The following is a 6,948-nucleotide window of genomic DNA, read 5'->3' as shown; positions in this document are numbered from 1 at the left end:
GCTTACAGTATATCAGAGACTGAAAAACCACACACACACACACAAATAATAATACAAAGCAGAGTATGATAAATGCCTAGTAAAGGTATGACAAAGTGTTTTGAAAATTCTAAGGGGAGAGAGATAATTTTTAATGTAGAGGATCTTGGTTTTTTTCCCCTACATTTTCTAAAAGCTTTCTTGTAAGCACCATATAAATGCTAGCTATTATTATTGTCCATATCCTATCCATATTGAGAGGTAAGGTGGTATAGTGAAAACAATATTGGGTTTAGAATCAGGAGGACCTGGAATAGCACCCATCTCCAAATACTAACACTCTCTCTCTCTCTCTCTCTCTCTCTCTCTCTCTCTCTCTCTCTCTCTCTCTCTCTGTATATATATATATATATATATATATATATATATATATATATATATATGACCATGGATAATTCACTTAATCTTTCGGTGCCTCAGTTTCCTCATCTGTAAAAGTAGACAAAATAAATAAATAAATAATAAAACCTAACTCACAAAGTTGTTGTGAGGATAAAATAAACTCTGTGTTGCAGCATGTGAGTGTGTATGTATTATTTTCTCCTTTGACATTAGTCACTGTTTTAGAATTCACCTATATTTCAATGTAAATGGGCAGTGATGTCCAAACCTTAGACTTTCATTTTTCACTATCCCAGTTCTTATGCCAGCTGGTTCTTGTAATGGTCTTGTGGTCAGCTAAAAGACAAACATGGTGTGCCTTGTCTCAGATCCAGAGGCTAGTAATAGACTAGCAGATTAGGAAGTCTCTGTTCCCTCCCTTGGCAAACAACAAATTGTCCCCAAGACTGTATGTGAATGTAGCCTTATTATTTGCTTTTCTGTATGCTATAAAGACCCATAGGAAATGGGTTATGCTCAAAGGTTCATTTGCTTTGTGGAGTCTTCCCTTCTTTATGGGTCAATCAATGCTTTTCCGTGCTATGGCTTGTAACTATGGATTAAAAAAAATAAAAACAAAAAATACTTTTTAATGACTTGTATCCTAAACTGTCAACATTGGGGTTTCCCCCTCAGTGACATAGGTATACAGACCTTAAAGTACAATAAAAATGTTAGTTACTAGTATTTTCTCTTGCTTATATTTCAATTTATTTCAATTAAACAAGTATTTATTAAGTGCTAGGAGCTAGAGATACAAAACCAACAATGAATAGCAGTCCTTGGCCTTAGGAACCATATATTGTACCAGAATTCATCAGTGTTCCAGGGATGTTTCAAGGTTTAAGTTTCTTTGCCCCTTTATTATAATTCTTCTGCTCCAAATATGTCATCATCACCATGGCTACTTCCTTACTCTTCATACCTTGGGTAGTCATAATGTCATTCTTTCAAATCTTGGAACTTCCTGGAATTCCTCCTAGAGCCTCCATATTGAAGAGAGGTCCCTGGCTGGCCTTCATTCCTCTCCCAGCCATGATCCTCAATTCATCCTCAAACTGGATACATTTATCCATCCCCCTACTTTCACCACCTTTTCATCTCACTTTTGTGTGTTGTGTTTCCCCACTAGAAAGAAGCTAATGAAGGGTAGGGACTCTTTTTTTTTTTTCTAGACTACTTCTTATATCAGCTTCTGTATGTCCCATGCCCTCAACTCCTATTTATCCAGTCATCTAGACATAAGTTGTCAAATTTTTTGTCACTCTGATATCATGCTTGGGAAGAGGTGGCTCAAACTTGGTGGTGAGTTATGGGGATGTCTGCCCCAAGCATGTAAAGACTTTCCCTGGTGGAATGGGCAGATAAGGACAATTTGTTCCAATGGCCATGAAAGTGGCTGAAGCTTGGTCAGACATTGAAGATACCAAGGTCGTCCACTGTATCCTAGGCCATGGCCAGTTGTCTTTTGTCCTGCCATTGGACTTTGATTACTCAGGAAGACAGAGTGAGCTTGATGCCTTGGTACAACTCTGCCTCACTTTAATCTAATTCATACACAAGTCAAGGCAATGAATCCTCTTTGAAAACAAAGGACAACAACAGGGGCTCCCTAGATGGCTTCTTCAGTTGTTCCTAAGTATTTCTTTGCCCCTGCAAACACTCACAAAGTGTGGTTTAGAGGCCCTTAAATCAGAATGGACTTTTCCTGGAATACAGGCAATCCATGCAGGGGGTACTGGAGGAACCTCTAATATTAAGATTTCAGGAGAGAATCTTTCTCCTCAAAATGTCTTCCCTATCCATCTAGCTAACACTTGAAATCCAACCATTGGAGATTCATTTCTTTGGCTAAAGGATTTATTTCAAGTTAAAATGTAAATGTCCCCTTTGGAGGAGTAAGTATGACACTGTGAAGAGCCCTGGAGCCAAGGATGAGGTACCATGGCTCAAGTCCTAGCTCTGCCACTCACTTCCTCTATCATCTGAGCAAATCTCAGAATCTTTCAGGTCCTCAGTCTCCTCAAATGAGACATGAAAGCATTGGACTATATGATAATAACAACAGATATTAACATAGTTCTTTAAAGTCTAATATATATGCTTTGTATACACTCTCTCATTTAAACTTCATAACTCTGAAAGGCAGGGACTACAGATATTATTATTTCCATTTTATAGTTTAAAAAGCTGAGGCTTAGAGAAATGATGTAACTTGCTTGTGATCACCCAGCTGGTAAATGGCAGAGGCAGGAGTGGGGACCCAAGATCTTCCTGACTCTGAATCCAGAACTCTATAGTCTACTGCTCCTAGGCCCCTTGTGAGGGCTGAATAAAAGAGTAGAAAGAGTGCTCAATGTAGAAGCTGGGCAAGTGCTGGATTCAGAAGCTCTATTACTTAATAGGCAAGTTACTTAACCACTGTGGGTTTCAATTTCCTCATATATAAAATTACTTCTTAGGTACCTTTCTGCTCTAAATCTATGATCCTAAAGAGCCAGCCTTCCTAGTGGCTGCCATAGCGTGATAACTGGAAGGACTCTTAGAAGTCTTTTGGTCCACCCTCTCATTTTTTCAGATGAGGAAACTGAGGAACTTTCCTTTAAGTTCAAACTAAAGTCTTCAAATCTTTCATTAACACATGATTGTGGTTGAGGTTATCAAATTTCCTTCCAAGAGCAATCTTCAATGGGGAATGGGAAATAGGGACCCACTACCTGGGAATAGGTGAGGTCAGCCCACAGGAGAAGGCAAAGGAGAATGAAGGGTATAACTGGGAATACCGAAGACTTTGTCTCCTTCAAAGGTCTAACTACCACTAGCTCTGTATGAAAAGATGTGGAGAATGTGATTTCAAAACTGGTGCTGCCCTTGAGCACCTTGGTGACTGTTGGTTTCTACTTTCTAGCTCTCTCTTTAAGAGTAGTTTCCTAGGTCCCATAAACTACTTCCTGCAGCGAAGAGCTCAGGTAGACACACTCATTATGCCTTATCAGAGACTAGTGGTTTCCCATTAATTTGAGTTCCCCAACCTCCCTTCCCTATTTTCAGTGCATTTAAGATACTTATTGCTTCACTTCCCCTTATACCAGGGTATCAGGTTCCATGGAAGATCTCAGACCTTCCAAATGAGACATGCTCTGTACCAAAAGTGAAGCTATTTTCAAACTTTCTTTCATCTGAGCTTTTCTATGAACCACTGAGGCATCGAAGCCCAGCAGTCCTCAGCCTTCTATAAATCAGACACAGTGCACAAATGGGAGCCAGTACCATTAGGGCTAAATTCAGTGTGGGGAGTTAATTGGGTGGCTTGCTGTAATTGGGGTTCAGAAAATAATGGGGGGGCAGCTAGGTGGCACAGTGGATAAAGCACTGGCCCTGGATTCAGGAATACCTGAGTTCAAATCCGACCTCAGACACTTGACACTTACTAGCTGTGTGACTCTGGGCAAGTCACTTAACCCCCATTGCCCTGCAAAAAAAAGAAAAGAAAAGAAAAGAATGGGGGACCTCTAGGCCCAGAGTTTCCACTTCTCCAAACTGCCTCTTTTCCAGTTATGTCTCCCTGACCAATAAGAAAGGAGATTAACAGCCTCTTTCCCACAAACAAATCAGGTTTTATTAATAGGAGCAATAATACAACACAAATGGAGTTAATAAAGCCAGGTACAATGAGAAAGGGGATAGAGATAGTTAGAATAGCTTATCTAAAAAAAAAAAACTGATTCAAACCCCAAACTTGTTTCCAGATCAGTTGGCTTAACGAGCCAGCCTTGCTGGAAGGAACACAGACTCAACACCACCTGGACTCTTTAGTTCTAATGAGAATCAGCTCTGCAGTGTCTCCTGGTTAGGTCCAAAGATCAAACACACCAGTCTGCCTCTGCCTCCACCTCCACCTTCCCCCTGTTAAGGGCTAAAATTCTAGCTAAACTGTCTAAAATATCTAATGAGTGGTCGCCAATAAATTATAAGCTTTAGCAAGAGTTAGACTTTTAAGCATTTATTAAGGAGAATAAGAATTTGGTAAAGAGAGAGAAAAAGGCCTAGATTTCTATCTATTAAAGGGAGAGCACATTTCTAGCTCCCTTCTCCACCAGAGTCCAGAGGAAAAGAGAGTGAGACCGAGCGCCAGTCTCTTCCTTCCTCCTCCCACTCGTCCGCGTCACTTCCTGATGCCTGGTCTTGCCCTCAAAGACCTTCGCTTCATGGGCAGAACTCTTCTACAGTAAGTATCCAGCAGGTGGCGTTATTCCAATTGTTACAGTCCCCCCTGTTGTTCCTCAAGAAACAAAATGTTTCCTTGACGGAACAGTAAAAACAATATGATAACTATTGCTAACTAATAATATGTGAACAACAATATAGAAAAGGAAGAGAGGAAAGTTTTGTCCAGAGGAGCGATTTTTTGTCCTCATGAACCGACGCTTTGACATTAGTCTTGCAAAGGGAGGGCCTCTGCAGAGAATACATATTACAGATGGTGTATATTATAACAGAAAGAGAAAAAAAAACAACAAAAACAACAAATCAAAACTGTTCATTTAAAGTCTCTGAAAGTCTTTTCTCAGATGTCCTCTAGGTGTAGTCGTAGAATGGAAGTCTTTTCAGGGGTTGATGTGTGGATGCTGGTAATCAGCCAGGAAAATTTCCTACAAAATTGAGCTTAACACAACTTTAAAATAGCTTTGTCAATAATCAAATCAAACAATGAAAGTTCTCAAAAACATGTCTAAGGGAATTCAGAATCTTAGTTGTTACACATGAAACATATAATAAAACAAAAATTGAACCATTCTTTAAAATTATAATATTACTATAGTCCCCCCCTTATGGAGGGTAATTGAGAAGACAATTGCTGCGATATTAATTATTAAAAATAATTTTTTATCTTTGTTTCATCACTTTTTGCATCATCTGCCTAATTATCCTCATGCCATTATGAGAAATTACAAATCTAATATAATTGGTAACAGATGTCAAGGCCAAATTCAACACTGTTATTTTTCATGACACCTGAGATAATTATGGGGGTTACCATAAAAGAACAGAGAAATGATGGGATATGAGCATTCCCACACTTAAGCAATATATACTGCCCATGCAGTATGCCAGGTTTAAAATAGGTGGATGGAATATATGTCCATGCCACCGAACATATTGGAGGAAACTGAGTCAGACTTAATCAGATGCATGGGATTGAGATGTCCATGGCATCAGGCATATAGGAGGGAGCATAGAAGCCAGGTGTAGAAGTGAGATGGGTGGGATGAATACTTCCAGCCATCTGTACAATATTGTGGGGAAAAAGAGAATAAAATATTAAACCAAGAGAATCCAACCTCAACATTAGTCAAAAGCCGTTCCCTCGGCCATACCTTGACTTCATGCATGTCTCCCCTCATGTGACAGTTCAGTGTCTGCTCTTGCATGTATTCCTCTTGTGATTGGATGGCATCTTGGCCAACTGGCATCTGATAACTCAGAATAAAGGCAATTAGTGTCTTAAATGATAAGTTCCCATAATCCAAGTCTCATATGGATTTAAAATTGAGGATAATAAATGATTGCAAAAAATGTGCATACATCTTGACTCAGAATATAATATATAATTATGCAACAATTTCAAATAATACCCCTTTTTTTAACTTAGTATACAATTACTTTTTTGAAAAATCTGAACATATTTAAATACAAGTTAAAGCACAACACAATCTCAAAGAAAACTTTTACAAATGTTCCCCTCTTTTTTTTTTGGAATATGCTTATCAAAAATAATACTTCTAGAATCAATTTACACTTGCCATGGCAAACAATTTGCCAGGGAAATGCTTTAAAGAGTTTGATCAAATAATCAGTTGAGAAAAAATAACAAAAACAAACAACTCAGAATATGGGAGCACAATACTCCTAGAATTAACATTGTATTATGAAATCAAAACCATGTTTCAAAATTAGATAGATGAATGAATAGAAGAAAATACACGTGGAATAATAAGACAATGAAATTCAAACTAGGGAAATCTAAATGAATATGAACTTAATATTAATAAGAGTATTATAAAATATAAAATATAAACTTGATCACATGACTATAAAAAGCTTTTACAAATATTCTCCTTGTTTTAGAAACTAAGTATAAGACACAATCTCAAAAGCATGAAAATCTCTATGAAAATAAACCCATACCATTAATTTCAAAATGTATATATAATAGCATAGAAATCCTATGTAACCTCTGAACTGATACTATTACTCTGAGTGAATTCAGAACACTTTTGATTCCGATATCTAAAATCCCCAATACTCATATCAATACCTTGCTGCTTACTTCTACATTTCTGTAAAATATATACCCTTCCATGGCAAAAGAATCGGAGTCTTGAACTATGTTGATGATTGTCATTCTTATTCGGCTTAAGTTTTTCTTCTTTAACCCCTCTATATTGTCTGTCAGTCTTTTCACCATACAAATGCTTTATAAGATTACTAATTAAAGACAAAAGCAGGTTAGCAAAATTATGAACA

This window comes from Dromiciops gliroides, chromosome 6 (genome assembly GCF_019393635.1).
Source record: "Dromiciops gliroides isolate mDroGli1 chromosome 6, mDroGli1.pri, whole genome shotgun sequence".
Classification (NCBI taxonomy): Eukaryota; Metazoa; Chordata; class Mammalia; order Microbiotheria; family Microbiotheriidae; genus Dromiciops; species Dromiciops gliroides.
Note: the sequence above shows the minus strand (reverse complement) of the source record.